At 40.5% G+C, this 22,437-nt stretch overlaps 1 protein-coding gene across 2 annotated transcripts in view; it reads right to left on the bottom strand.

The window, feature by feature from the left end:
* ANO4 (anoctamin 4) overlaps positions 1 to 22,437 on the bottom strand; it is a 327,720-nt gene that overhangs the window by 244,079 nt on the left and 61,204 nt on the right. The gene's annotated exons all lie outside the window — the stretch shown is intronic.

Here is a 22,437-nt window from a genome sequence, read left to right as displayed (position 1 = left end):
CCTTGGTGTAGTTGAACTGATAGTTACTGTTGTGACCTGAAGTTCACCGTTAAAAGGGATTACCCAAGCAAAATCATGGAATTATTGGTTATAAAAGTGATTGTTGGCACATTCTATGCAATATATCTAAATTGAATAATGGTACCAGATAAAATTATAGATGGGAATGAAGCTTGTGTATCATCCATTATCATGTGTAATCAATAAACGATTTAATTCTCTTGAAAAAAAAAAACCAGTGTTATGTATTAAATAACAGTTTCCATGACAACTGCTTTTCTCTCTTTTACACAATTGTGTTTGATTATAAAAACTCTACAAGTAGAGAATGTTAAGAGTTAGGAGAAAGCTCACTGATCATCTACTCCAACACCCTCATTTTCCAGATGAGGAAACTGAGGTTGAGAACAGTACAATGATTGGCTCAAGATCACACAACAATTTCAGCAGCAGAGTAAAAACTAAACTCAGATCTGGCCTCAACCAGATACCATCACAATCCATGGCTAAGGCTTAATGGAAAAACTTAAATGAAAATCCTGTTACATTATGGTTTATTTGTTATCAAATAGTGGAGAATTTGAGAAGCAAATGCTTGGAGCATATTCTATAAACAAACTCTGAAGGACAGGCATCTATGTTCACAAAATCTGGCCCCTTCTAAGAGTACACTAGACAAAAACATGCATTGTTGTGGGGATTATAAAGAGGGGGATTTTAGAACCAATGGTCCATGCATAAATATCTTCAAAGATCAGACAGACTAAATACCCTCGTAGTGCAAAGACCTGGCTAAAAGTTACATTCGCCATATAGACATCTTTTACTGAAGTCTTGCATATGGGCAACAACAGTGAGGACCTAGTGGCAGTGACCTTAACTTGCCCTCCTCACGTAATCAAATCATCAGGAAGACACATGATCAAGCCATTAAAAAACATATGAAAGGCAGAAGCAGTGATTCATGCTGCTGTTTAGATTTAAAGTGAGAATAAAGTTCTAATGCTTGTGATTTTATTATTTTATAAATTAACTTTGCAGCATTGCAACACTATATTCTCTGCATTGTAATATAATATAGTGATTAAGAACAGATTCTGGAGCCAGACCCTCTGAGTTAAAGTCTGGACTTGCTCTGCGACCTTGAATGAGGCACCTCTATGCTTCAATTTCCTCATCTGTCAAATGAGGATAAAGACAATATCTACTTTATAAGTTATTATGAAGATTAAATGAATCACATGCTTAGAAAGGCACATGTCTCTAACAAACACTCAATAAATATTAGCCATTGCTATTACTATCACTGCTATTACTGAGACATGACCTGTAGAATTTAACTTCAGCCTTCCGGAAAAGCTCAGATACCAGTCAGTGTTTCCTGTTTTGAGATGTTCTTCAAACTCTGACCTCTAATAACCTCCCAGAATAATCCCTGTTTCTCAATTCTGTCCGTACCTCCTTCCCCTATGTTACCCACATCTTCCTATAGCCATGCTAAACTACCCCTACAATGTGTACTGTGCTGTAACACAGCTCCAAGAACATGTGTGTGCCATCCTCTCTAACTGGAGTGTGTTCTAATACCCTCAAAGCCTGGTATTAGACAGGCTTTGACAAATTCCATTCCTCCTTCAATAGCTCAACCCTCATCATCCTGGAGTGCCTTCCCCATCTCCCCAGCAGATGAGGTTCTCCTCCCTGAGAACTTCAGTGAAATTTTACATTCTTCTATTATAACCTGTGTCCCATTACTTTGTAATTGCCTATACAAATAAAACTGCTCCTCTGGACTGTGTTCTTTCATTAATATAAACCACTTGTCTGATACTTAGAAGGCATTCAATAAATTTCCGTGGAAGGATGACAAAAAAGGGGGATTGGAGGAGCCAATTAACAGTTGTTGGATGCCTACCATGTCCCTACCATTTTGCCTGATGCTAGGAATACAAGATAAACCAGAAATGGTTACTGCCTTCATTTTTGCTGTTGGCAAAAATGTCCGTGTATCTTTCTCTAAAGAATACATAGAATACTTAACTTTTAATTCATCTAGTATTTATTAAGCATTTACAATGCAATGGGCTAGGTGCTGAAATAGATGCAAAAGAGGAAAATCTGCTCTCAACCCTGAGGGTCTCCCAATTTTACAGAGAGACAACAATTAGATTTACAAATTCTAATCCAATCCCTGATCCTCAAATGAAACTGGAGCCAATAGTTATCCAAAGTCATTCTTCTCCATTAGCGAAGTTGAGTCTAACCTATACGTCTCCACACTGCTTAATTTCTTGTTCATTTACCTAGAACATGATCTCCACTTGGAGAGAAATTATATAAAATAAAAAAGTTAAATTGAGTGCATAATAATACACCTAATATTCACATCGCAAATGTGTTCCAATGGCTTGCTTCACTGTCAGAAACTTTAACAGTGCTAGCAATTTTAGAAAGTGAGATTCCTGGTAATAAATTCAAAAACATTGATATCAAGCAAGCTCCTTTTCCCCACTGTGGGTCCATTCCTTTATTCACTTAATACTCTTTCCTGTAATAGGTACCCCAATATAGAGATAAAAGACAAACATCTCCCCTCCAGGAGCACAAAATCCAACCTCATTTGCGTTACAGAAATAAAACACCTTCCCAGGGGTTGGTTACTTGAGATGCACTAACTCAGGTACCATGTAGACCTTTTTGAGATCTGAAGGCTTAGAAATAAATATTGACTAGTGAATCAAAACATGCATCATTGAGAAGGTAAAATTTAAGATTCACCAGTGGTTAATTTGCCATGTTTAAAGAATTCTCATTGCTTTTTGAAAGCAAATAATATAGGAAAAGCAAATGCCCCTTTCATTTAAAAAAATTACATTTCAACAGAATAAAATAACTTCCAGCCAGAAAACAGCATGCCCTAGGGAGATTATTCTAGTATTGCCAGTGGACAATCATGCTAACTTGTATTCATTCCAATAGCTTCAGGAAAAAAGTTATATATGGTATATTTTTATGAGTAGAGGAAGACTCAACTCAGTAAGGGTCCTGCCTTCACTCAAAGTTGCTGAGATTCTGATTCAGTGGATGGGAACTAATTTTTAAATATTAACATCATTGGATATTTACATACGAGTGGGACCCTCATTTAGTATCTCAGTGAGTGTTGATATTTTCACCAAGAGGTGTCACCAGGTACTTGAGGACAAATGGATAAAGAAGGCAAAGAGAATTAACACCTATTAAGTGCCCACCCTGTGTTGGACACAACATTGTGCATATATTATCTCACTGAATTCCCTGGACTATAATTCTTAGGAGGACAAAATTCAGTTTCATCAATATCTCCTCAGCATCTTCCGTACTGCTTGGCATACCATAGGTGCTCAGTTAATGCTGAACAGATTCTTACAACCATGCTGCAAGTCACATGGCCAGCAGGCAGGAGAGATGGTGATCAAACTCAGTGATACTTTTTCTATCCCATGAGCATATCTTCAATGAACAATATTGCTTTGTGATTCCCAAGGCTGGGATTTGGTAACTAGCTGAGATTCCCTTTTTGGATAATGCCAGTGGGCGGGGGGGCGGGGGGAGTTGAGATGCAAATTACAGTATTACTTATTCACCTGCTCGCCACTAGGGGAAGGGATAGAAGTTTGCAGAATCTACATTTATTAGTCCATGATCTTAAGAACAGCTCTGAAGTATGACATAGTGCTCAAGAGCTTGGAGTTGAGGGTCAGAGAAGATTTATGTGCAAACTCTGTCAATTACTAGCAAGTTACTTACTTCTCTGAACCTTAGTCCCTTCATCTGTAAAATAGCCATAACAGAACCAATCATGTCTAAACTCAACTATCCCTCTACTCTGTACTTGCACCTGAGAAGCTGAAAGATGCTGGAGAAAAAAACATCGCTCGACGATGTTGACTGCAAATGGATGTTTGGAACTCAGCATAGGATTGCCCAGCAATCTGACCATTTTCTAGTAAATTAACCTTTCAGTTCTCTGAAGTTACTCTTGCCAAACTCATGATTCCTCCCACCACCTCAGCTGCTGACCTCACTGCATATTCCATTAAGAAAAAAAAAAGCACATGGTCTAGAACCAACTCCAAATTGCCAACCTTCTGGAACCCATAGACTCTGCCTTCTCTGTTTCTTAAACATTAAGGTATATTTGGAAAATAAAAATTATATATATTTATGCTATAAAATGTGATGATTTGATATATATATCATATATGGTAGAATGATTAAATCAAACTAGTATATCTGGCACCTCACACACATCTTTTTTTGTGATTAGAACATTTAAAATCTAATCTCTTGGCAATTTTCAAATATACCATATATTAACTATAGTCATCATGCTGTACAATAGCTCTCCAGAACTTAGCCTTCCTGTCTCACCAAAACTTTGTGCCCATTGAACAACAGCTCTCCTTTATCTGTCCCCTACCCTCAGCCCCTTGCAATCATCATTCTGCTCTCTGCTTCTATGAGTTTTATTTTTTAATAGTCAACATATAAGTGAGATTATGCAGCATTTGTCTTTCAGTACCTGGCTCATTTCATTTAGCATAATGTCCTCCAGGTTCATCGATTTTGTCACAAATGACAAAATTTCTTTCTTTTTTAGACCCCGAACAATGAAGGCAATCTTGTGCAAAAAGAACAATGCTAAAGGCATCACATTATTTGATTTCAAAATACATTACAAAGCTAAAGTAATCAAAATAGTATGGTACTGCATAAAAACAGGCACATCAAACAATGGAAGAGAACAGAAAATCCAGTGATAAACCCTTGCATTTATGGTCGAGTGATTTTCAACAAAGGTTCCAAGAACATATGTAGAGAAAGGATAGTCTCTTCAATACATGGTCTTGAGAAATCTGCCTTCTCTGCTTCTGAAATGGAATCACATGTCTATTCTTACAGCCAACTCCTCCACCTGTCCTCCATGTCCTTGACTTATGTACTTTCCCTATAATTCTTCCGTTTCTCCACTGCATCATCAGTTTCTCCCTCTCTCCTGAATCCCTCACATCAGCAGACAAACATTTTTTAACTTCTCTCATTTTTCAAAAACATGCTTTGACTTAGCACAGCCTTCCAGCTATCATCCCATTTCCTTTCTCCCTGCAGGGGGAAACTGTGAGCAAAGGCAGCTCTCCTCTTTTCAGTTCATTCCAACAGGCTTTTTATCCTCCCCATTCCACCCTTGGACATGGCCCTTGTCGATGTCACTAGAAATTCCATCTTGATAATTCCCATGGTTTTTGTTTGTGTGTGTGTGTGTGTGTGTGTGTGTGTGTGTGTGTGTGTGTGTGTTCACGTTCCTTGATCTCTCACAACCTCTTTCTTCTCAAAAGGCTTTCTTTTCCTTGCCTTCAGAACCCCACACTTTTACAAATTTCCACTGCCTCAAAAAGAATTCCTTCCAGGACAAGCTACATAATTTGTAGGGCCCAGCGAAAAATAAAAATATGGAGCACTTACTAAATAATGTATTAAGAATTCAAGACTGCAACAGTAAACCATTACATCAAGTGTGGGACCTTTCCATGTATGAGAGCCCTGTGGGACTGCATGGATTGCCCACCCATGAAGCTGGCTCTGGTTGTACTTTGTTTAAAAATTAAGATTTGTTTATTCAACTGACTCCTTGGCATCTCCACTAGGATGTCTAAGAGGTATTTCTAACTTGACATGGCCAGAGCAAACTGTTAAGTTATCTCCACCCCCCAACCCACAAAATGACCTCTACCTCAGTGCTCTGGTTTCAATAAATGGCATCCTTTATTCTCCCAGTTGCTCATGCCCAAAGTCTGACAGTCATTCTTGAATCTTCTGTTGCTCTTATATCCTAGATTCAGTCCATCAGCAAATCCTATTGGCTTTACCTTTAAAATATATCCATAATCTGACCAACTTGTTACCATGTCTACTGCTTCCACTCTGGCTAAATGTCTCTGAAACATTACAGGAGAACAATAAATATTTGTCAATAGGAAAATGGATGAATGAGGTTGTTGTGAAAATTTTGAAGCAGCTTAGGGTAAAGTTCTTATTACTATAATTTGGTGCTCAATAAATGGCAGTTATAGATAATGTGATTAATTTTTAAAAGTTTATCATCATTGTGGTTAGTTATTTACCAAACCCAAGTCCTTCTTTTTCTCTGGACACACAGCTAGACTACACTACTAGGCTCCCTTGTAGTATGTGTTTGAGTTTTGGTTAGAAGTGATGTATGCTGCCCTGGCTCATAGAACATTCCTTCGTAAAATCAGCCACACTTTCTTTTCTTGGCTTTGTGTCTGGATGGTGTACCCCAGGTTTCACTTTTAAACAACCAGATCTCATGAGAACTCACTCACTATCACAAGAACTGTAAGGGGAAAATCCACCCCCATGATCCAATCACCTCCCACCAGGTGCCTCCTCCAACACTGGGGATTACAATTCGACATGAGATGGGCAGAGACAAAAACCCAAACCACATATTCCACCTCTGGCCCCTCCCAAATCTCATGCCCCTCTCACATTGCAAAATACAATCATCCCCTTCTCAACAGTTCCCCAAAGTCTTAACTCATTTCATCATTAATTCAAAGCTCCATGGTCCAAAGTCTCATCTGAGACAAGGCAAGTCCCTTCTGCCTGGGAGCCTGTAAAATCAAAAACAAGTTAGTTACTTTCAAGATACAACGAGGGTACAGGTGTTGGGGCAATACACCCAATCAAAAGGAGAAATCAGCCAAAACGAAGGGGCTACAGCTCCTGTGCAAGTTTGAAAACCAGCAGGGCAGCTTAAAGCTCCTGGCTGGGTGTGGTGGCTCATGCATGTAATCCCAGAACTTTAGGAGGCTGAGGCAGGCAGAAGACTTGAGGCCAGAAGTTTGAGACCAGCCTGGCCAACATGGCAAAACTGCATCTCTACTAAAAATACAAAAATTAGCCAGGCAGGGTGGTGCATGCCTGTAATCCCATCTACTTGGGAGGTTGAGGCAGGAGCATTGCTTGAACCCATGAGGCAGAATTGCAGTGAGCCAAGATCATGCCACTACATTCCAGCCTGGGCAACAGAGTGAGACTCTATCTCAAACATAAAAATAAAAAAACTTAAAACTCCAAAATAATCTCCTTTGACTTCATGTCTCATATCCAGGCCACCTGATGCAAGGGCTAGGCTCCCAAAGCCTTGGGCAGTTCTGCCCCTGTGGCTCTACAGGGATCAGCTCCCATGGTTGCTGCCAAGGATTGACATTAATTGTCTGCAGCTTTTCCAGGCACATGGTACAAGCTGCCAGTGGATCTACTATTCTGGGTTCCAGAGGACAGTGGCCCTCTTCTCACTGTTCCACAAGGCAGTGCCCCAGTGAGGGACTCTGTGTGGGGGACTCCAACCCCACATTTTCCCTCCACACTGCCCTAGTAGAGGTTCTCCCTGAGGGCTCCACCCCTGCAGCAGTCTTCTGGCTGGACATCCAGCCATTCCCATACATCCTCTAAAATCTAGGCGGAGGTTCCCAAGCCTCAACTCTTGCCCTCTGCGCACATGAAGGCTTAACACCATGTGGAAGCTGCCAAGGCTTATGGGGCACCTTCTGTAGCAGTAGGCCTGAGATGTATCTGGGGCCCTTTTAGCCACAGCTGGAGCTGGAATAGCTAGGACACAGGGAGCAGTGTCCTGAGGTAGCGCAGGTCAGCAGGGCCTTGGGCCCAGCCTGCAAAACCACTCTTCCCTGCTAGGCCTCTGGCCCTATGATGGGAGGAGCTGCTCTGAAATGCCTTTGAGGCATTTTCCCCATTCTCTCAGCTATTAACATTCAGTGCCTTTTCACTTACGCAAATTTCTGCAGCCAGCTTGAATTCTTCCCCAGAAAATAGGCTTTTCTTTTCTACCACATAGCTGGGCTGGCATATTTTCAAAATTTTTACACTCTAATTCCCTTTGAAATATAAGTTCCAGTTCCAGGTCATTTCTTGGCTCACAAATATAAATATAGGCTGCTAGAAGCAGCCAGGCCACATCTTCAATGTTTTGCTGCTTAGAAATTTCTTTCACTAGAAACCCTAAATCATCACTCTCAAATTCAAAGTTCCACAGATCTCTAGGGCAGGCGCATGATACCTCCAACCTCTTTCCTAATGTATAACAAAAGTGACCTTTGCTCCAGTTCCCAATAAGTTCCTCATGTCCATCTGAGACCTACTCAGCCTGGACCTCATTGACCACATTGCTATCAGCATTTTGGTCACAATAACTTAACAAGTTTCTAGGAAATTCCAAACTTTCCTCCATTGTCTTCTTCTGAGCCCTCCATGCTCTTCCAACTTCTGCCCATCACCCAGTTCCAAAGTCACTTCCACAGTTTCAGATATCTTTGTAAAAATGCCCACTCCCAGTACCAATTTTCTCTATTAGTCTGTTCTCACATTGCTATAAAGAACTAACTGAGACTGGGTAATTTATAAAGAAAAAAGGTTTAATTGACTCACAATTCCACAGATTGTACAGGAAGCATGGCTGGGGAGGCCTCAAGAAACTTAAAATCATGGCAGAAGGCAAAAGGGAAGCAGGCATGGTCTTACATGGCCAAAGAAGGGGGAAGACAGACAAGAGGGAGGTGCTGCACACTTTTAAACAACCAGATCTCATGAGAACTCACTATCACAAGAACAGCAAGGGGGAAATCTGCCCCCATGATCAAATCACCTCCCACCAGGTCCCTCCTCCAACACTGGGATTACATTCAACATGAGATTTGGGCAGGGACACAAATCCAAACCATATTGGGATAGAATATACTTTACTTCCCATAGGAACATCAGAAAAACATTGGATTATGATGTGATAATTACTTTCAATGACTTGTAGAAATTACACAACTAAGTACTTTTCAGATGGCCAACATGTCCCATTTTTACAAAATTATAGCTGCTGAAATATAAAGTGCAAATCAGGTCATTTTTGTGCCTTTTTCCTAGCATCATACAAATTAACAAGGCTCTTACTGTAACACGTTAATTTACTGAAGCTAAAGGAGGAGCTAAATTGGACTTTTTAATGACTTGCTTAGCTGAAAATGTATGTTAATTCCATAGCTAATCATCATAATCACTTAGTTTCATAAAATGAAATGCAAATGGCTACCTAGACACATAAATACATGTTCCTGACCACACTTGGTATATGAGGATTGGTAAGAAAATAAAGCTGATCTTGAGATCATGGTTTCACTCTCCCCAGGGGCTGGTGGGCATATTTCAGCTCCCCTGTCCCACTCAATCTCCTTTGGTTTCCACTCTGACTATGACAGGATCTGTCATGTTGTGGTGCAATTGTTTTATTATGTCTGTCTTAGGAAAGAGAAACTGAAGGGAAAGGTGGGAACAAAGTCTTAGTCTTCTTGGATTCTCAAAGCTTAATTCAGAGCTTGGCATTTAGTAAGGTATTCAATACATGTTGAATAAATAAATGAATGAATGAATGAATGAATGATATTGAGAAAGTTCCAGGGCTATTTGGCTACTAATACTAAGACTAGGAAAACAGCATCATCAATGCATCATAAATTCAGTAATTTGAGTTATTAGTGGCAATCATATATAAATGCAATGACATACCAGGTAAGATTGCTACTCAAAATTTACTCAGTGGCCATGATACAACAAGCAGCCCTTTTTAATAAACTAAATGTTTATGACCCCCCAAAGTTCATATGTTGAAAGTTTAATCCTCAATGTGATGATATTAGGAGGTAGGACCTTTGGGAGGTGATTAGGTCACAAGTGCAGAGCACCCCTGCCCCCGACCCATGAATGGAATTAGTGCTCTTATAAAAGAGACCCCAGAGAGCTCCCTCATCCTTTGCACCATGTGAGAATGCAGTGAGAAGATGGTCATGTATGAACCAGGAAGCTGACCCTCACCAGATACCAAATCTGTTAGTGCTTGAATATTGGACCTCCCAGCCTCCAAAACTGCAAGAGATAAATTTCTGTTGTTTGTAAGCCATCTGATCAGAGTGTATGCAGAATGGTGAATAATGAACAGTCCTTGCTGTCAGGGCACTCAGTCTACAGAAGGAAAAAGACTTGTAAAAAGATACATTACAAACCACCAGGTGTTCAGTGCTGTAACAGAAGGGCATATAAAGTGCATTGGGGCACAGCTCTAAGAGCAGCTGATTGCCTTTAGCAGTCTTAAAAATCACTGTGCAGAGAAGCTGACTTTCATGCTGTAAACTGCAGGGTGCCAACAAGTTTGGCACAAAGTGGGGTGGGGGGTTCTTACCAAACAATACCTCATTTATTTTATATAGAGTTTGATTAAAGAAAATGCTATCTATTTTGGAATATGGCCTAGAAAGCTTCATAGGCACACTGAATTATATAATACCTCTTTGTCTCATCTTGTCCTTCTTTCAGTAAAACAGACATGATAAATGACCTTCTTTCTTTGAGGAACAGCTCATCAAAGATTTAAGGTGATATGAAAACTCAGTAATCACAAAGTGATGAATGGAGACAGATCATAAAGAACAGCCCTAGTAAAAGGATTTCCAGGGGACAATTAATATTTGGAAATAGTGATGTTAAGAGGTATAAGTGACACCTATTAGATGAGGTTTTTTGTCATCTCCTAGCACTAGGTAGGAATAATGAAATGAAGGCAGAGAATAAGTGTATCCATTCTCCAGATAAATAAGGACACATCTCAATAATACCTGAAAAAAATATCATTGTGATGAAGAAGACTTCTTTAAAACCAATAAGCCTATACTATTAACTTATGGAATCCTATATAATTATACATTTGGAACTCTGATGTGACTTCAAAAATAAATAAGAAAATAGTTCCTGCCTTGAACAGCTCCTGCATATAGAAGACTAGGTATTGATTTCCTGGACTATAGATCACCCTGCCATCCTACAAAAGTTTATTTATTGTCCTCCAGTCTATAAAAAGAGTTTACAAACCCCAATTAAAATTTAAATAAAAGCAATCATCAGATAAAAGTGACCCACAGGCTAAGGGATTAAAATAAATTATACTGTGATGATATTTGAAAGTAAGAAAATAGAGAATCAGGATGGTTTTCTTTTAAAAAATGCCTGCAAATATATGGAATGACAAACTCATGTTTCAAGGGCTATGCTGTGAAAAAAATTAATGAAAACTTAAAATAAATCCTCACTATATTAATTTAGTTTTGAATAGACAACAAATGCTGCTTAACTGAATTCCATCAGCTATAGAATATGATAAGGATAACTAAATAAAGGGCCATAATGATTTTGCAGACTGTTAAAAATATGAGTCATATGATGCTATGGGGTTTTAAATAAGGTTTACCTTTGAAATAGAATTTGCTGCATAACTGCACAAAATATTAGAGGAAAATGTCAAAAGTGATGACTGTGTTGCTTAACTTAGGATCCCAACTTCTTTCCAGCAACGCTTTCCACAGTTATGTCTGTCTCCAAGTCCCAGAAACTGCTCCCTTTTGTCACTGGTTTAGGCCTCTATAACCCTTGACAAATTTTTCCTCAACTATCCCAATTTGAGCATGCTGTTTTCTATTGAGATACTGAAGTGGGATTCTGGGATTAGACTGATCGTGTTGTTGAGAAACACAGGTAGAACCTCCTTGCCAAGAAAAAACAGAAAACAAATAATCCAGGACAAATGGTGACATCAGTTACTCAAGTTGTTTCTAGCAGTGGCAGGAGATGAAATGCAGGTGGAAGGGGAGATGCTGGGAGGTCAGTGGCAGAGGCACTTAATTGTTCTGGTTACAGCAGTGACTATAAAGATTGCTGAGTCTCTTGGCTTCTTCTCACAGCCTTAGAAGGTGTACAAAAGGAAAATGAGAAACTGAAATCTCTGAATGTACAATTGAGAGCATGCATAGAAAAAAATCAGAGAGTCCCTGTAGCTATTCAGATGGTATAATTGCAGCAACCCCTCATCTTCCAGAGTCCCACGGCAGATATGACTGAGGACAAAGCTCAGAGCCTAACAAATTTGCAGAGCTGCAGCACCAAGTACATGATCAGCTCATACCAGGGGTTTCATATCAAGGGAATGTGACCCTGATAATTAGATTGCGATCATTTGGGCAGACACGACAAATATGAAAACTTCAAACCCACAAAATCCTATTGCCTATGGGGACAGATTTGTCCTCCCTGTCTAAGAAGAACAGCTTTTCCATGCATAATAACCTGCTGGTCATTCCCTCAGGACTCACTCCTACCACCTCTCACTGCCTCTTGATCTAAGACTCAGGTCCCAGTGCAGCCCAGAGGGAGAAATATGAGACAGCCTACATCCCTTATACAAGAAATCTTTCATAAGATTTATAGAACCTCACACCAGTCTGTATTGGCAAGAACCAGGAGAGAAGGTATCAGTTCCCAAAGGCATTAGATCAATGAGGACAAAACATAAGGCTTGATCTCATTAAATTCACTGATGGGATATACTCACCCAGGACTTAGGATTCAATGTTTTAGCTTGAGTACCAGGGGGTGGCATCAGTAATCTACCTAATTGGCCAATTAAAGCCTGGACTCAAGGGTGGCCTGTGTTTATGTGGTTGAACTGAACTTCCGTGGCATCCTGTGGAGTAGGGAGTTGGCAAACTACAGCCTGTGGGCCACATCTGGCCTGCTGTCTGTTTCTGTATGGCCTGAAAGGTAAGAATGGTTTTTACAATTTTTAAATGTTAAACAAACAAACAAAACTATCAGCCTTTGGCAAGAATGCCTGTTGAATTTCTGTCTCTTGGCTCACAAAGCCTAAAATATTTATGATCTGGTCCTGAGCTGATCCTGCTGGAGAGGAAGAAGTCTAAAGTCTCAGATATGGGAGTGGTGAAGTGGACCCAGGATAAGCAATAGCCATTCTCTAACCACAGCTCCCATAAGGGGGAGGAGAAGTACTCTTGGAAAACTTGTGGTGGCTGTCCTGGGTGTGGTGGCTTTCTTCTGCAGCCTGTAAAATGGGAGGGGGGTGGCTGAAATGGAATCAGCGTCTTTGATGTTAATAGAGATAAAGGAACCCAAGAGTGAGGAAGAACAACTGATTGGTGGCATTTAACTGTCAGAAACAAGGTAAATGAAACCAACCGCAGGGATGAGTGGTAATCAGAGTCTTATTCCACAGGGATCTGTGGTGGTGACTAAATGATCTCAGAAATAGAAACAGAAATAGATGGACCACCTACTAAGGTGCTACTTAGCATATAGAAGAGAAAAAATTCTACTCTCGTGGGCTGGGACCTAATGCAGTCACCACAGTAAGGATTCCAGCCTCTTACCAAGTTCCACTGACCTAGAGCCTCTCAATAGAGGAAGTGGTTGGGTGTCTTTGAGAGGGCCCAACAATGCTGCCTCAGGTGCATGCTGTGACTCACCCTTCAAGCCTCCCACACAGCATCCTATGGCTGTTTCCAGGGTGACTGTGCACTGAAGAAAGAAAGACTCAGGCTTTCCCCAGGTTACCTATGGGTCTAGACTTAAGCTGCTCTCTGAAATATTGCTATGGCACACCATTCAAATGGGAGGTTGTGGAGACAGGTGACAGAGTCTTGGCCTGAGTCCATCTCAGAGTGGGTCCAACGGCACCAGAGATCCATCCTGATGTTATTTCCCCAGTACCATATTGTATAGTAGAAGCAGACAGATTTTTCAACTGGCAAAACACCACACCGGTTTACTGATTCATTGCACGAAGGCAATGAAGGGGTGCAAACGGACACTCCTAAAACTGCCCCTCCCTGTAGAATAAACTAAGAACAATGCCACACACCTGGGGGAACTGCAGAGCTTGGTGTTACTATCCAGGACTCAAAGAATGTAGGCATAATTCCTATCTTATCTTCATTTAATTCAGCAACAGTCAGACAGATGTGTGTTGGTTAATTTTATGTGTCAACCTGACTGGGCCATGGGGTGTCCATATATTTGGTTAAACGTCATTCTGAGTGTGTGTCTGTGTGTGTGTGTGTGTGTGAGAGAGAGAGAGAGAGAGAGAGAGAGACAGAGAGAGAGTTTTTCTGGATGAGATTAACATTGGAATGGGTAGACTGAGTAAAGCAGTTTGTCCTCTACAGGCCTTATTTAACCCACTGAAACAATGAATAGACCAAAGGGACTGAATAATGACGAACTAACTCTCTGCAACTGACTGTCTTTGAGCTGGAGCATCAGTCTTCTCCTGCCTTTGGACTCAGACTCAGGCTAGACCTTATTCCATTGGCTCGCCTACTGCTCAGGCCTTTGGACATGAACTGAAAATACACCACTGGTGGCTCTCCTGGGTCTCCAGTTTGCTTAATGCTTATCTGGGGAATATACTGATTCTGGTTCTCTGGAGAACCTTGACCGATACAAGGTAGTCTGAAGACATGAAGACCGTTAAGCGACAGTCATAAACTGAATCAAGTGATATTGCCAATCACAACTGTGGCTCCAGAAGTGATATTTTTATTGCAGCAATCAACACAGAGTGTGGTGCCTGGTATGTAGCTACTGACCAGACAAATGTACTCATGCCCTCATCTCCCACCTCCAGCCTCATCAGTAAAGAAAATCAGGATCTATTTGTTTACTGTGGATAGCAGTACACCTTTACTGTATCAGGCCTCTCTGTCTTGTTAGTGTCTAGAGCAAAGGCTCAATCACAGTGGGAGCTAGAAGAGGAGACAACTTCTACAAGGTTGAGCTGCTGTCACACAGAATTTATTATATGCATTTAAAAAGCATTTTACATAAACAGCATTTTGTATAACATATCTCCTCCTCAGCCAGAATGCACAGGACCAGGAACAAGGAGGGGTATCAGTGTTCTTATCCTAACTCTAACCCTAATCACTAACTATCCACTTATAGAATTTTTGTTTCTCATCTCTTTGACCCTGAGCTTGACTACACGACCTTGGAAGTCCTCATGTTCAATGTAGAAAGGCTTCTATCAGGAAACACAGTCACAATTCCATTAAGTTGGAAGCGAAGACTGCCCCTGGGTAGTTTGGATTCATCATACTACTGAACCAACATGGAGAAAAGGACTTACAGAGTAAGCTCAACTACCAGGGAGCAGCTGGATTGCTAATACAATATTGAGGACCATGCTTGGAACCAGATAACACTGAAGCTATCCAAAAAAGTGGGGTGGGGGACACTGAGATTCTGCCGAACAAAGGTTTCGGTCACCACCATCCAGGCACATCCAGCTGAGGAGCTGGAGAAGGTAAGGGGAACGTGGAGTCATGGTGAGAGTAGATGCCTTACGCTTCAGAATCAAGAACTGCAGCTGTTATGGTTTCCATTATTCCTTTATTCCCTTGCTACTGGTTTGAGAGGGAGTATGACTAAAGTAAAATTATCCAACATAGAGCCATAGCTGATGAGACTTCCTGTGTCCTCTGTGAAGGGAACAGGAACTAGTTACTTAAAGAGAAGTACATATACTGAGAGGACAAAGAGATAGACTTTTCTGGATAACATCCACTTCCTCTCCGTATCTTCTCTCCTCTCTTGCCAACCCTGCCCTCCACTCTAGAGGCTGACTGGAATGGACTCTGTCAATGGGATCCCCTGCCCTGTGGCTTCTGCCAATGAAAGACACTTGTAGAAGACAGGAAAGCTAAAGGAGAGAGATGTCAGGGTATTACTACCCCAGTGGCTTTCCTATGAAATCATCCACAGCTGGCTGTGTCTCCCCACCAAGTCTGGTAGCTATGGCAATGGCTGTCTCCTCCCTCAACCTTTTTTAGACCTGGGGGAGATAAGCAGAGCTTCATTTACTAGTCCCACAGCACTGTAATGTCCCTGTAGTTTTCTTACACATTACCCACACCTTTGCAAATAGTCCCTTTATTACACTCTTCTTGAATTACCCTAATTTGAGTGTTCCATCTGTTTCCTGCTGAGACCTAGATTTATACAGCATCAACAGGGTAAAATAAAATGCAAATTTTGTTTCCTGACTTTTTAATGATCACCATTCTAACTGGCGTGAGATGATATCTCATTGTGGTTTTGATGTGCTTTTCTCTAATGACCAGTGATGATGAGCTTTTTTTCGTATGTTTGTTGGCCACATAAATGTCTTCTTTTGGGACATGTCTGTTCATATCCTTTGCCCACTTTTTGATGGGGTTGTTTGGTTTTTTTCCTCATAAATCTGTTTAAGTTCCTTACAGATTCTGGATATTAGCCTTTTGTCAGATGGATCGATTGCAAAAATTTTCTTCCATTCTGTAGGTTGCCTGCTCACTCTGATGATAGTTTCTTTTGCTGTGCAGAAGCTCTTCAGTTTAATTAGATCCCATTTGTCAATTTTGGCTTTTGTTGTCATTGCTTTTTGGAGAAATATAAACACTTTGACACTGTTGGTGGGAGTGTAAATTAGTTCAACCATTGTGGAAGACAGTGTGTGGCAATTCCTCAGGATCTAGAACCAGAAATACCATTTGACCCAGCAATCCCATTACTGGGTATATACTCAAAGGATTATAAATCATTCTACTATAAAGACACATGCACACATATGCTTATTGCAGCACTATTCACAATAGCAAAGACTTGGAACTAACGCAAATGCCCATCAATGATAGACTGGATAAAGAAAATGTGGCACATATACACCATGGATGAAGCTGGAAACCATCATTCTCGGCAAACTAACACAGCAACAGAACACCAAACACGACATGTTCTTACTCATAAATGGGAGTTGAACAATGAGGACATATGGACACAAGGAAGGGAACATCCCACACTGGGGTCTGTCATGGGGTGAGGGGCTAGGGGAGGGATAGCATTAGGAGAAATACCTAATGTAGATGATGGGTTGACGGGTGCAGCAAACCACCATGGCACGTGTATACCTATGTAACAAACCTGCACGTTCTGCACATGTATCCCAGAACTTAAAGTATAATTTAAAAAAATGCAGATTTTGTGAGGAATTATGTTTTGCTTTACTGAACACACACAATATGAAAGCTCCTTGAGGCAAAAGCAGGGCTTACAATGAAAGGTGTCTGTGTGTGGGTGTGTGAGTGAGAGGCTGAAGAAGGGATTACTACTGAGAATCCTAAGAAAGGAAGAGGAAGCTATAGTGGCAATCAATGCAGGGGTGAGAACTTCACATCTATGTACCTGATTTACCAAGCGGGAACGCTTTTAGGACAGAATTTTGAATAGGAATAAGAAATAATTGCTTGTAGTACACAGTGTAGCTTGAATACCCCGTATCTCTCTCCTCTTTTTCTGCTAACAGCAATCTTAATTTTTCTTGGGGGCCTGCCTTCCCTCCTCTACTTCCATGTAATTGATGTAAAATGGACCCACCCCATACCCAGCTCCAAATGGGGGCAAGTGACTCAAGCCTGTCAGAATTAGAATACTGACTTTCAAGGGCCAATTAGAATATCACATTCCCATGGCCACTGTGATTGGTTCAAGTATGGGAACAAGACATTGTTAGAGTCATATTTTGGGACTTTTGCTGCAGTGACCTGGAGAAAGGTATTCAGATGGCTAGAGTCACTGTCAGTCACCTTGCAACTAAAAGTGGACAGCCTGCTGTAGAAGGAAGCCAACCTAGAGGAAAACAGATGGAAAACAGATTGGAATAATTCGGAGGAGCTCTGATGACACTGTTCGAGCTCCCTGGATCAAACTGTGCCAGAAGAAATTTTCTTTTGCTCAAGGCACTTTGAATAAAAGATCTTACCATCAGTGATATACCAAGACAGGGCAGTGAGATCAGTTCACTGTGGGTACAGGCATTACAGGGTACTTTATAAAGAATTTGAAAACAATAATAAGACCCATCATGAGTCATTCTGCTTTTTATTATTACCATTTCTGGCAATTTTAAACCTTATCGAAATACTCCCGTCCCAAAAATCTTTTTAATGGGCAAAGTTTTAAGTAATTGCTGCAATTATTGTTAAGTTTTAATAATATAATGCACATATATTTGTACATAATGAATACATAATACATAATATACTAAGTTAACCCTTTTAATCATCTATAAATAAACTTTATTCTAATTGTAAATTAATTCAGAGACCTCTCAACTATATAGTCAGTTTCCAGATATGAGTGAACTCAGCTGAAAGCCTTCATTTCAAGAGTAAGATTGTTACAGAAACTCAAAAGAGGTAGACTCAACTCAGCCTAGGGGAGTTAGGAGAGGCTTCCTGGTTAGAGTCAACACTTGAGCTGAGTATTGAAAGTCAATGCCTTCATTTCATGCCTGAATTATTATCTAACAGATGCCTAACTGGTCACCCTTTTTCTGTTCTGGCCACCCTACAGTCTGTTCTTACCACATCAGCCTCTTAAGGCACCCTCTGCTCAAAAACTCACAACAGCTTCCCACTTTAGTCAGGCTAAAGACTAAATTACACTGACCAAAAAGCCCTACAAGATCTGTATAATCCACTTCAGCCCACCCTGCTCCGATCCCCAATTACTCTGGCCTGCTTCCTCTTTTTGAAGTTGCCAAGGACTCTCCTGCATCAGCTCCTGCTGTCCCCTCTGTTGGGAACCCTTCCAGCTCATCTTCACCCCATGTGCTCATGGCTTTCTTCATCACTTCCTTAAGGTTTCAGCTCTGTTTACCTAACACCTTGTCAGTTAGGCTTTTCCTGTCCTGAAATGATTAGTAGCACTGTCCCACTCTACTTCCATAAATATAATCCCTCTTCCCTCTTTACTATTCACTGTAGCACTTACAGCTGCCTGACTTACCATATACAGTCATGCACTGCATAATGACGTTTCAGTCAATGATGGACAAATATATGATGGTGGTCCCATGAGATTATACTGAAGTGGAAAATTCCTATTACCTAGTAATGTCATAGCCATCATAATGACACAGGGCAATGCATTACTCACATGTTTGCAGTGATACTGATATGAACAAACCTACTGTGCTGCCAATTGCATAAAAGTGTAGCACATACAATTATGTCCAGTACATAATACTTAATAATGATAATAAAGGCCAGGTGCAGTGGCTTATGCCTGTAATCCCAGCACTTTCGGAGGCCAAGGTGGGCAAATCACCTGAGGTCAGGAGTTGAAGACCAGCCTGGTCAACATGGTGAAATCCCATCTCTACTAAAAATACAAAAATTAGCTGGGCGTGGTGGCAGGCGCCTATAATCCCAGCTACTTAGGAGACCAAGACAAAAGAATCACTTGAACCCAGGAGGCGGACGTTGCAGTGAGCCGAGATTGTGCCACCACACTCCAGCCTGGGCAACAAAGCAAAATCTGTCTCAAATAATAAAATGAAGGAAAATAAAAAACTATGTTACTGGTTTATGTATTTACTGTACTATACTTTTTATTGTTATTTTGGAGTATATTCCTTCTATTTATTTAAAAATTTAACTGGGTGTAGGCACATGCCTGTAGTACCAGCTACTCCAGAGGCTGAGGTGGGAGTATCACTTGAGCCCAGTTGTTTGAGGCCAGCTTGGGCAACATAATGAGACCCCCTGTCTCTAAAAGAATACAAATTTAAAAATTAAAATTAAATTAAATTTAAAAGTTAGCTAGAAAGCAGATTCAGGCAGGTCCTTCAAGAAGTATTCCAGAAGGCACTGTTATCATGGATGACAGCTCCATGCATGTTATTGCCCCTGAAGACCTTTCAGTAGCATAAGATGTGGAGACAGAAGACAGTGATACTAATGTTTCTGACCCTGTGTAGGCCTATGCTAATGTGTGAGTTTGTGTCTTAGTTCTTAACAAAAAAAGTTTAAAAAATAAAAATTCAAAACAGAAAAATATAGAATAAGAATGCAACGAAAGAAAATATTTTTGTACACCTGTACAATGTGTGTTTAAGTGAAATATTATTACAAAAGAGTTAAAAACATTTTTAAATAAGTTTACGCAGCAAAAAGAGCAAGCTAAGGTTAATTTAATAGTGAAGAAAGAACAAATTTAAATAATCTTAGTGTAGCCTAAATGCAGAGTGTTTATAAAGTCTATAGTAGTATATGGTAATGTCCTAGGCCTTCATATTCATTTATCACTTACAAACTGATTCATCCAGAGCAATTTCCTGTCCTACAAGCTTAATTCATGGTAAGTGTCCTATACAAGTGTACCATTTTGTATCTTTCATACTGTATTTTTATTCTTCCTTTTTATGTTTAGATATGTTTAGATACACAAATACTTATCACTGTGTTACAACTGCCTATACTATTCAGTACAGTAACATGGTGCCCAGGTTTGCAGCCTAGGAGCAATAGACCATATCACATAGCCAAGGTGCATAGCAGGCTATACCATCTAGGTTTAAGTACATACTGTTGAGAGGTGAAGCCAGCTGGACTTCCTGGGTCGAGTGGGGACTTAGAGAACTTTTCTGTCTTACAAGAGGTTTGTAAAATGCACCAATCAGCACTCCGTAGCTACCTAGAGGTTTGTAAAATGGACCAATCAACACTCTGTAAAATAGACCAATCAGCACTCTCTAAAATGGACCAATGGACGTGGGTGGGGCCAAATAAGGGAATAAAAGCTGGCCACCCCAGCTAGCAGTGGGAACCTGTTGGGGTCGCCTTCCACACTGTGGAAGCTTTGTTCTTTCGCGCTTCACAATAAATCTTGCTGCTGCTCACTCTTCACATCCATGCCATCTTTAAGAGCTGTAACACTCACTGCGAAGGTCCGCAGCTCCATTCTTGAAGTCAGCGAGACCTTGAACCCGCCGGAAGGAACGAACTCTGGACACACTGTGATATTCTTACAATGATAAAATCACTTAACGATGCATTTCTCAGAAAATATTCTCATTGTTAAGTGATGCATGACTGTATTTACTTTTGTATTTATCATCTGTCTCTTCCAATGAAATACAAGTTCCAGGAAACCTGTACTCACAAGGCTCTGAACAATGCCTGGTATAGAGGAGGCTCTTAAGAAATATTTAAGAATGAATTAATGAACCTGGGGAATTGCATTTTGGGCAATGGAGAAACTGCTTAGACAGGACAGAGACGTAGGAAAGTAAGTTTCATTTAGAGAATCTAAATTTAGGAAGAAGGAAATAGGCGAGCAGGGACCTTATGACAACAGCCTTGCGTACATGTATGTTCCCAGATGCCTGAAATCCTCCTTGGGAAGAAACAGATAAAATAGGAGCTGGCAGGGGCCAAGGAGTAATGTGGAGCTTTCACTGGACCAAGGAGAGCACACAAAGCAGCCACATTGGTAATTTCCCAACACCTCAAAATAACATGTGTTAGGCAGTTTTAAAATCAAATGAAACTCTTCACAATCCCTGGTGAGATAATCAACCTTGAATTAATAACTATACATTGGCCAAGCTTTAGCATCAGAATTTCCCCCTAATTATAATGCCCAGTGGAAAGGTGGTCATGATGCAAGCTCAGCATCAAACTCCAAACCAGTTTACCTGCAAATGTATCATCCCTCCTGCCAAAGGTGAAATAATGGTACTTCCTTAAGTAAGGCTTTAAAGGCCCTGGTGGCAGGAAAAAATACAACTTGAGGGTCCACATTAAACTGCTTCTTTGTGCCTGAAAAATTAGCTCAGTAGCTACCAAGGGGATGAAATGTTGGAAATGCACTTTGTACAATTATTTGTGATTGTACAAAGAAAATTTCCAATGTTAATTAATGTTATTATAGGTGCTGAATGAATTTTAATGACAGGTGCTGAACATCTGGTACAGATATTAACAACGTTAATATCCGTACAAATATTTATTCAGCACCTCTCATGTGCCAGGCAGTTTTTCAGTCCTCTTCACTAATCTAATAGTATTAAGTGCCCACTAAATGCCATACCTAGTGCCAAGTGCCAGGATTCAAAAAGAACGAGACCTTATCTCTGCCCTCACAGTCTCTGAAGCAGTGGCAGATCTATTATATAACACAGAACTATTGTGTGATAGGTTAGATGCTACTATATGGATGCAGACAAAATGCATTCTTTTAGACTGAATGCTTTAAAAACACTTTAAATGTTTAAGTCTTCTATTATCTTTGATCCATGTATAGGAGGAATTATGAGATCTGAATCTCTTAACCATATGAGATTCTACATGCTATTCCCCAAATCTCAGTGACTTAAAACAACAAAGGTTTCTTTCTTGCTCATGTTATCTGTCCCTATGAGTCAGCTGGTGTGGGGAGGGTGCTCTGTTCACACTGTCACTTAAAGACTCAAGTTGATAGAGCAACTACTGTCAAAAATAAGACATCAAAGTATGCTCTTAAAGCCATTGGCTTTTAAAGCTTCTTCTCAGAAGTGACACCTGTCACTGCCACTCACATTTAATTGGCTAAAACAAGTCAAGTCATACGGCCATATCTGAGTTCAGTGGAGTGCAGAAGAGCCTG

This window comes from Macaca mulatta, chromosome 11, assembly GCF_049350105.2.
Source record: "Macaca mulatta isolate MMU2019108-1 chromosome 11, T2T-MMU8v2.0, whole genome shotgun sequence".
Classification (NCBI taxonomy): Eukaryota; Metazoa; Chordata; class Mammalia; order Primates; family Cercopithecidae; genus Macaca; species Macaca mulatta.
The sequence above is the reverse complement of the archived record's forward strand: the minus strand, read 5'-3'. Positions and strand labels throughout refer to the sequence as shown.